The sequence below is a fragment of the Micropterus salmoides genome, unplaced genomic scaffold (assembly GCF_014851395.1).
Source record: "Micropterus salmoides isolate LMB-PRFRI ecotype aquatic unplaced genomic scaffold, ASM1485139v1 Ms_hic_scaffold_1186, whole genome shotgun sequence".
NCBI lineage: Eukaryota > Metazoa > Chordata > Actinopteri > Centrarchiformes > Centrarchidae > Micropterus > Micropterus salmoides.
Window position 1 is genome coordinate 1 of NW_024040248.1, and position 10,672 is coordinate 10,672.

Genomic DNA, 10,672 nt, shown 5'->3' on the forward strand with positions numbered 1-10,672 from the left:
GTGTCCAGTGTGAGTTCACAGAGATCTGATGGAGAGAACGAGACACAACAAGCAGCAGTTTATCATCAGACATATCTGAAGGTTTATTCTTTGTTTGTGTGCTGATGTTGTTCATTCTATAAATTTAATGATGATGCATTTAGTCAGTAATGTTTGAATGAATAAATTCACAACTATCACTTGTAATTAAGAGAAACTGACTGTGGCTGTTTTGTCCATGCAGTCAGATTAATCCACACTTACACTTCCTCAGACCAGGTTTTAACCTCTGCTCTCCACCATGGTCCACCCTGGAGGAAGAACACAGTCAGAGTGATTTTCTATCCAACATGAGTCCTAACTGCTGTTCAACATGAAGCAGTGTTCCTCAGTTTGTCAGTGTGACAGGAAACAGGCGAAACTCATCTGTGTCAACTGTCTCCAGGATTCTTTCACTGTCTGAGAAAAGGACCTGAAGAAGAAGACAACTAATATGAGAGCAGGATGTCAAATATTGTCCTCTGCATGTTGTCCCGCTAAATAAACAGTTTGACCAGCATTCACACATGAACAACTAAACTGTTTCCAGACTGTTCTCAGATCAGATTCAACTTGTATTGAGTAATTTCTGTCAGAAACAGAGGGTCTGAGGACAGAGAGGCCACATGATGTACAGATTGTAAAGCTTTGAGACAAGTTTGTGATTAGCACAAAACTGACTTGGGAATTTCATATCAATAAAGGACTGTATTTCACAGAGACAGATGAGGCTAAATGATGAAGTTAACAGAGAATAAAGGCACCGAGAAGGTGTTTCTCTCAGCAGCAAATAATTATATGCATCTAAATGTGCGCATTTGTTTTTGTAGTGGACCTAAATTTATTAGTTATTCATTTTAATAAATTTATGAGAATTGATACCCAATTATGAATTTTGATTCATAAAATCTAAATTTCCTCGTTAAGGGCACCACCGGAGTTGTTATAATCCTAGAGTCTCCGGACCTCTAGGTAGTTTGAATAATTATACAATTATTACTAGTGATCAGTTAGTTAATAATCGCTCAATTATCTTAAATCAGTCAGTCAGTCTCATATCTAAAGGGTCAATTCTCTTGGCAGGAACTATAAATAGGCAACACACACAGCTCTTGATTATATTACAGTGAATTTATTCTCTAACTAAGGTGATAAAAAGATGGTTGGATACAGGGAACAAACATTTGCTGAACAATGAGCCTGGAGGTTCGATTGTGGGAAGCATTTGACTAATACGGCATAGAAGAAGCTAATGAAAGTAAACTAATGCTATAGTTTAGGAGTTAAAATGGACATCTGATCACAGAACGTGTGTTAAGTCTTACTGCTTGTCGACAGCCTGCTTTTGGCCTGTTGCACGGGTCCCACGCTAGCTGCCGATCCTGGCTTTTTGCTAGGGATTCTCCAGGGTTCTCCGTGTCTGATTGAAAACGCCTCCTCCGTCTGGCAATTCGGCTGTTTCAGGTTTCCTTCGTTGCAGTTGGCGAGACCACGTGGCTTGGTCTGACCTCGGTGAAGTTGGCTTCGACGAAAAAGGCTTAAAATGGAACTTGGTCGTTCCTGAATTAGTCCAGTGTAACTTAACGGACTCATAACTTTAACAAACAAAAGAAATAAAGAAAATAAAACAAACTGAAGGCAGATCGATGTCGCGGCACTTCAGGTGTGTAGCTTCAGGCGAACAAAGGCCTGTTTGTTTCGCTGGCCGAGTCTGGGCGTGTTGCCTGGCGAGGCACGCTGCTCGTGCCGAAGCATCCAGAGCGAGAGAAGGGAAGAGACTAGCGAGCAGGTCGCGTGTCGCTCTTTTGTTGCCTGGGGCGTGGTTCCCCGGGGGCGTCTCAGGTTTCCCCAGGACTGCCTTTCAAAACTTAACATCTAAAGAAAAGAAATCTATTTGCACGTATTATAATCAAATATTTTCCACAATCGAACCTCAATGGTTGAACGGTTGTACTGTTCTAGGCATTTGGTAACAGGAAACAATTGTCACATATTGGTCAGTATTTTTACACATTTAACGCATTTCCGACGAGGGCATGTAATACTTATTTCGTCCACTTGGGGGAGCTCAGGTTACATGAGGAAAGCTTGGATTAAATCAAAGATCGTCTCTCCTTAGGAACCGGGGAATTTGTTGATTCATCCTTAAATTCAAGCTGGCGATTAAGAGTATAGTAAAACATTTCTTTGTCATCATTTCTAAAGGGATTTGTAAGAAAGTATTATGAACAAGCATTGATTACATTAGATGGAGTGTAGTGCTGAAAATAAAAACACTGCACAAGTAACTTCTTTTCAGCACTAATATCAACAACAGATAGCAACAACAGTTAACATAACTACTCAAATAGAGGCAAACATATCAGGTAACTAAAGATTTAATTAAACTTAATTAGATGCTTTGAGTCTTTTGGAGATTGCAGTCCTTTTACATTGAAAGTTCAGTGTCTGGAACATGTCACACTTAGGTGAGACAAGGAGTATCCCTTTGATGTGGTAATAAAACAAAGAATAAGGTCAGTTTCCACGGAAACGTGTGTGGTGGGGCCAGTTTTGATAGGCTGTTCAGGGAGATGCCAATGGCTGGCTCGTGTCCCTTTGTCAGTTTAACAGTCAGGCCCCGCGTTATCAGCTTCGGAATCAAAAAGGTGCCAGTTTTGGTCGGGATAGCACTTAGAGAAAGCAACTTTGACCCCTCCCCTTCTTCTCTGGGGAGGAGAAAGGAATTTAAGGTAGCTCCACATTCATTCAATATAAAATGCACAAATCCACATCGTTGTTCACTACATTTTGCTTTAGATCAGGGGTATTCAATTAGATTTCAAAGAGGTCTAGTTAGAGAAAATTTCCTGAAGCAAAGGTCCGGAACATCAAAACGACGAACTTGCGTTATCATTCAGTACTATAACCTATAGTTGTATCAACACATGTTTTAGTCAACAACTGACTGTCAAATCAAATAATATTTCAGTCAGTTTTCACATCAAACTGGAGGGATAATAAATAATAACTATTCAAATAATAAATTCTAAATTTAAGTAAACTAAAGTGCCTAATTTTTAGAAAAAATGTAATAAAAAGTGTAGCTTGAAGTGATGAAGTGTAGTCTTAACCAATTTTATAATAAACACACAAATGAACAGCTGTAATGCCTCCTCTTCTCTTTCATTTCCTCTTACAGAGCTACCACTTTCCTACTTTCTGTTGTTCAGTGAGAAACGTGAGCTCCAGCTCGCATATTGGAGATCTATGAGATATTCTGGTTTTGAACTGCCCGTGGGAGGAATGTACATGTAAAAATCAGTACATTCTTGATTAAAAGTCATGTGAAATCTCTTTTATCTTTCGTCTCCTCAATTCGTGTGTTTCCAAAACGTCTCTGGTGAATCTCGCGGACTCGACTCGCAAGCATCGGTATGCACAGATTTGATTGGCTGAGCAGCGTCACATGAGACGATTGGAGCACATGCGATTGGTCTGTGAGTTTCCTGGTCCTCTAAACCAGTACAGTAAATGCTAGAAAAGCTGCGCGGGTTAAAATAGAAACGCTCCGTCACGAGGTAGTAAGTCTCAATAATAAATGGGCTGTAGGTCGGCGGTCCGCCTATTAGTGACCTCTGCTTTAAATATTTAACAATTGTATTTATAATTAACAAAACACTAGTGTTTACAGTGTTGGACAAACCACTTGGAAAATGTAGTGAGCCAAGCTACCAGTTAACTCTACATTAAATTAAGCTTCACTACACTGAAGCTACAACCAGGAGAAACGTAGCAAGCTCAGCTACAGCAACATGGCAAAAGTCCTTTACTACATCTGAGCTACTTTTATTTATATTGAACCAACTTCATTCTAGAGTAGCAAAAGAATAAAGACCTGCTCCAAACAGTAACAACGTGAGAGATTTTAAATCAGACAAACGCCCAAATATTACAACAAAATGTATTTCCTCACAAACTGAGAACCATTTGGAAAAACATTGTTACTTTAATAGATGTGCTGCTTGTCAAAAAAGCATGACATTTTCAATGTATGATTTATTTTGATAGATACACAAAAAAGTATTGTCAGCCACTGATTGTGCAAGTTCTCCTATTTAGAAAGATGAGGTCTGTTTTGTCATAGGTACACTTCAACTATGACACACAAAATGAGGAGAGAAAAAAAAAAAATCCAGGAAATCACATTGTAGGATTTTTAAAGAATTTATTTGTAAATTATGGTGGAATATAAGTATTTGGTCAGTACTCAAGGTCAACGTTTCCTGTAAGTCTTCAGCAGGTTTGCACACTGTAGCTGGTATTTTGGCCCATTCCTCCCTGCAGATCTCCTCTAGAGCAGTGATGTTTTGGGGCTGTCGCTGGGCAACACGGACTTTCAACTCCCTCCACAGCTTTTCTATGGGGTTGAGGTCTGGAGACTGGCTAGGCCACTCCAGGACCTTGAAATGCTTTTTAACGGAGCCCGAGCGGCGTGTTTGGGATCATTGTCATGCTGGAAGACCCAGCCACGTTCCATCTTCAACGCTCTCACTGATGGGAGGAGGATTTGGCTTAAAATCTCACGATACATGGCCCCGTTCATTCTTCCCTTAACACGGATCAGTTTTCCTGTCCCCTTTGCAGAAAAACAGCCCCAAAGCATGAGGTTTCCTCCCCCATGCTTCACAGTAGGTATGGTGATGCAACTCTGCATTCTTCTTCCTCCAAAGTTGAGTTTTTACCAAAAAGCTCTATTTTGGTTTCATCTGACCACATGATATTCTCCCAATCCTCTTCTGGATCATCCATATGCTCTCTGGCAAACTTCAGACGGGTCTGGACATGTACAGGGGGGGGGACACGCCTGGCGTCCCTCTCGGCGTAGTGTGTTACTGATGGTAGCCTTTGTTACTTTGGTCCCAGCTCTCTGCAGGTCATTCATCAGGTCCCTCCGTGTAGTTCTGGGATTTTTGCTCACCGTTCTCATGATCATTTTGACCCACGGGATGAGATCTTGCGTGGAGCCCCAGATCGAGGGAGATTATCAATGGTCTTGTACTTCTTCCATTTTCTTACAATTGCTCCCACAGTTGTTTCTTCACACCAACCTGCTTGCCTCTTGTAGATTCACTCTTCCCAGCCTGGTGCAGGTCTACAATTTTCTTCCTGGTGTCCTTCGACAGCTCTTTGGTCTTGGCCATGGTTGAGTTTGGAGTCTGACTGTTTGAGGCTGTGGACACGTGTCTTTTATACAGATAACGAGTTCAAACAGGTGCCATTAATAAAGGTAACGAGTGGAGGACAGAAGAGCTTCTTAAAGAAGAAGTTACAGGTCTGTGGGAGCCAGAAATCTTGCTTGTTTGTGGTGACCAAATACTTATTTTCCACCATAATTTACTAATAAATTCATTAAAAATTCTACAGTGTGATTTCCTGGATTTTTCTTTCTCATTTTGTCTCTCATAGTTGAAGTGTACCTATGATGAAAATTACAGACCTCTCTCATCTTTCTAAGTAGGAGAACTTGCACAATCAGTGGCTGACTAAATACTTTTTGGCCCCACTGTATATATATATTATTGTTAACATTTGACTTTCTGCTTTCATTTATTCATTTAGCTGACGCTTTCATCCAAAGAGACTTACAATTGCTATACATGTCAGAGGTTGACGCCTCTGTAGCAACGAAGGGTTAAGTGTCTTGCTCTACATATCAAAGTTTCCTCCTCACTAGAGGAAGAGGTGGTCAGACTGGACCCTGATCCTTTTCACAAGAGCTTTTTGTTCAGGCGACACAATAGAAAGTAAACTCAGTCTCTCGTGTCTTTATTCCCCTGCAGCAAAGTCACAAGGATTTGATGTACGTGATGTGACCGTCATACGAAAGTGCTTTTGTTGGCTACACATACAGGTCTGTGTATGGCAAATCCATTTTCCAGCATATTGATAAGACTCAAGACATTTACAGAAGAGTTTATCAAGATATTGTTTTTCATGGATTATTTATATTTACAGATAAAATGCCACATGAAATAAGGATGATAAGATATTTTAAAAAACCTGTGTGTAAAATGATGATGCTCTAACTGCTTTAAAGGGCGAGGAATATGACTTGATTTGGACTAGCTAACGTTGTGCTGTAGAAAACTTTCAAATGATATATGATTCAATATGGAGAGTTCTCGAAAGACCGGTCAAACTTTTAGTTGGAAAGTGCTAACAAAGATGAGATTTACGCAATCTAAAGATCACAAACTTGGTGTAAAATAGACAAAACATAATGTTTAGAAATATAAATTATATATATATATATACATATACACTGCTCAAAAAAATAAAGGGGACACTTAAACAACACAATGTAACTCCAAGTCAATCACACAACCCACACAAGTGGCTCAGGTAGTGCAGCTCATCCAGGATGGCACATCAATGCGAGCTGTGGCAAGAAGGTTTGCTGTGTCTGTCAGCGTAGTGTCCAGAGCGTGGAGGCGCTACCAGGAGACAGGCCAGTACATCAGGAGACGTGGAGGAGGCCGTAGGAGGACAACCCAGCAGCAGGACCGCTACCTCCGCCTTTGTGCAAGGAGGAGCAGGAGGAGCACTGCCAGAGCCCTGCAAAATGACCTCCAGCAGGCCACAAATGTGCATGTGTCTGCTCAAACGGTCAGAAACAGACTCCATGAGGGTGGTACGAGGGCCCGACGTCCACAGGTGGGGGTTGTGCTTACAGCCCAACACCGTGCAGGACGTTTGGCATTTGCCAGAGAACACCAAGATTGGAAAATTCGCCACTGGCGCCCTGTGCTCTTCAGATGAAAGCAGGTTCACACTGAGCACATGTGACAGATGTGACAGAGTCTGGAGACGCCGTGGAGAACGTTCTGCTGCCTGCAACATCCTCCAGCATGACCGCTTTGGCGGTGGGTCAGTAATGGTGTGGGGTGGCATTTCTTTGGGGGGCCGCACAGCCCTCCATGTGCTCGCCAGAGGTAGCCTGACTGCCATTAGGTACCGAGATGAGATCCTCAGACCCCTTGTGAGACCATATGCTGGTGCGGTTGGCCCTGGGTTCCTCCTAATGCAAGACAATGCTAGACCTCATGTGGCTGGAGTGTGTCAGCAGTTCCTGCAAGAGGAAGGCATTGATGCTATGGACCGGCCCGCCCGTTCCCCAGACCTGAATCCAACTGAGCACATCTGGGACATCATGTCTCGCTCCATCCACCAACGCCACGTTGCACCACAGACTGTCCAGGAGTTGGCGGATGCTTTAGTCCAGGTCTGGGAGGAGATCCCTCAGGAGACCATCCGCCACCTCATCAGGAGCCCAGGCGTTGTAGGGAGGTCATACAGGCACGTGGAGGCCACACACACTACTGAGCCTCATTTTGACTTGTTTTGAGGACATTACATCAAAGTTGGATCGGCCTGTAGTTTGGTTTTCCACTTTGATTTTGAGTGGGACTCCAAATCCAGACCTCCATGGGTTGATAGATTTGTGTGATTTTGTTGTCAGCACATTCAACTATGTAAAGAAAGGAGTATTTAATGAGATTATTTCATTCAGATCTAGGATGTGTTATTTTAGTGTTCCCTTAATTTTTTTTGAGCAGTGTATTAGATAGATATGTGTGTGTAAGAAACATCCTCTATCCCAGAAGAAACCTAAATTACTATGTAGCCTAGAGGACTCAAGTTATTTATGATAATACGGCTGTGTGGTGAACCTATGAACTGAAGTCATATTTAAACAACTATTGCTTTGTGTTATATATAAAATAGTAGTAAGACTTCTCTCTGTGTACACGCATCCTATAGGCCTACAAGTACAATTTTGGCTGTATTTTTGTGTCCCCCTCAAAAATTGCTCTCGTGAAATTTTATGTTTACTTCCCCCCCCTACTGTGAGATGAAACTTACGCCCATGCATAGCGCCCAGAGAACCTGATGTGGAGAGGGCAGAGGAGAGGACCGGCAACTTGAAAAAGTCCCAGTACACCAAATGTTTGCGGGTCGCGGTCTCAGACCTGTTCAGTCAAATCTATACTGCGCACCATAGTGGTTGATGGTGGAGAAGTGGAACCATCCTGTCAGTCATGCGGTGCGCAGCGTAACATTAGTTCATTAGGAAAGTATGTTCATTTAAGTCTGTTTATCTTTTAATGTGAATAATAACAATATAACAATAAAAATACATTGTGTGATTCAAAATAATGGTTGTTGAAGAATGAATTAGTGACCGCAACAGATGCTGATTTTACTGCTTCCATGGGAGCTCAGACCTCCTTATGGGAGCTGAGCTCCCACTGGCTCCCACGTAACTCCAACCCTGTTTAAAGTGCTCTATAAACTAAATTGATTGATATATTGATGAAAGTTCTCCGGCAGAGCGCTTTTTTAAATGCAGCAAAATCATAATTTTGGACTGTGGTGTCTACACGTCGAATCTAAGCTGTAACCTGACCTGCACCTCCCCAAAAATACAACAACATGTCGCGGCGATGCAGAACTGTACCTTCTGTGAGACTCATACAGAAACGGCATTACATATGTTTTGTCAGGATGTACAGTATGTACATTTATTAATGATTAGATATATTCAGGTTTCTGCTGGTTCTGGCAGAATATCTTTTTTAGTGTAACACTGCAACCATTATTTCTTAATCAATTTATGTTGTTTCTGGCTAAATTTCATAAACACAAATGCAAATTTACAAACAAAAACCCCATTTATAGTCTTTGAGAAAGAAACTTTATTTTTGAACAATCTGTTTCTCCTCCAACAGAAAGGCTTTGAAGATAGGCTACTTAATGTCTGTACTCGCTTAAAGGTCTGTGATATCCTTCAACCAAGTCCAGTTGCCCTTGACTTTAACCTTCTGAGAACCTTCACAGATATCTGTGATATCCTTATTTATTTTCGCTGTATTGTTCTGTTATTGTACCCCCTAGCTATAAATACATCGGTATCCCTAATGTGAAGTATCCATTGCAATGTTAAGATTGGTGATATATGTTGCTATTTGATATTATTAAAAAGGAAGAAAAAAAGACAGACAGCAAGCTCAGATTAGGGGGGTGACGACACACTTTGCCCATGAGATGTGACATTGCACAAGATTGGGGTCACAAGAACAAGACAAGAATATATTTGAATACTATTTTGAGCATTAAACACTTAATTTCCTGCATTCTGGGGATATTTTCTGCACCAATTTATGGTGGAATGTCTTTATTTATGTAAAGGGAAGCACAAATTCAGTTGGCAAGTGATGATTCAGAATATAAAAATGTAATAGAATAATGCAGTAATCTGTAGCTTTTTTTTAGCTTAAGTTATTTTTTTGGACAACACAGATGTTTCTTCTATGTTTTTATTGCATTGCTGGTTTTCAGAATAGTGCAAATAAACCTTTCTCAAAGCATTTTCATTTGTTAATTAACATTTCTTAACATTAACATTTTTAACAAATGCTTTCAAAAAGTGATGTGGACAACATCTGCCATTTCAAAAAGTGGTGGGGACATGTCCCCAGCGTCCCCAGTGTAAATGACACTATGACCCTCCCTCCCTGCTCCCTCCCTACAGGCTGAGCTACTCCATGCTTACCGCTTCACCTCCACTCTCCTCCTGCTAACATATCGGTTATTTTGCGCATTTGGTGGCATCCATCTGAAGAATTTTTTATTTTTTTTGGCCCACAACTCAAGAAACAGAAGGCAGAGGAGGGGGGGTTTGTAAGAGATGTGATTGGGCCAGCCCAATGTCAGTATAGAAAATTACCCAATGTGCTGCGGTACATGCTTTATGGGCCGACCATTGGCCCATTTTTTAAAACAGTTGAATAAATAAGTAATTTATGTTACACTGGCCCCAAAGTTTCGTTGGCCACAAGGCATTTACCTGGTATGCCAGATTACCAGTCCACCCCTGATTCTATCCATAGAGAAATGCTGCAAGCAGGTCTCACATTAGAATGACTTTACATCCAAGTTTCTGATGTTTCTAATGGTTTCCAATCGATAAGACTTCTGGAGAGCCTTTTCCTATCTCAGGCCTACTCACTGCTCTGAACAGAATGAGGAGGAATAAGAAGTCCTTCATGATGATGGACTCCAGTAGACTGACATAAAATAACAGAAACAGACATCTGCAGTGTGTGAGCTCTTGCTGTCTGTCCAAACCTGAGAGTGTCCAGTCTCCAGTGTGGCTCCTCCAATCCAGCAGACAGCAGCTTCACCCCTGACTCTCCTGGATGATTGTAGCTCAGGTCCAGCTCTCTCAGATGGGAGGGGTTGGAGCTCAGAGCTGAGGCCAGAGAAGCACAGCCTTCCTCTGTGATCAGACAGCCTGACAGCCTGGAATCAGGAAAACATCATAAACTCTGTGTTTTAGAAAATCATGCAGCAGGAAAATCTACAGACCATTTTCACTAACATGAACCTAAAATCAGATGAAGAGGATTTAAACGAAACAGCTTATTACTGACCTGAGAGTTTCCAGTGTACAGTGTGGACTCTGGAGTCCAGCAGACAGCAGCTTCACTCCTGAATCCTGCAGGTTGTTGTTACTCAGGTCCAGCTCTCTCAGACTAGAGGACTGGGAGCTGAGAACTGAGGACAGAGCTTACAGATTCTCTCTGAGAGGTTACAGCCACTCAACCTGAAA

General features: G+C 41.7%; 1 long non-coding RNA gene across 1 annotated transcript; it reads right to left on the reverse strand.

Annotated features, from left to right (window-relative positions):
• On the reverse strand, positions 1-10,243 carry LOC119898528. The gene is made up of 3 exons (XR_005443581.1): positions 10,189-10,243; positions 244-290; positions 1-25 (listed from the first exon to the last, which is right to left on the reverse strand). It is a non-coding gene; the product is annotated as an uncharacterized LOC119898528 (long non-coding RNA).
• Between the last annotated feature and the right edge of the window lie 429 nt (positions 10,244-10,672).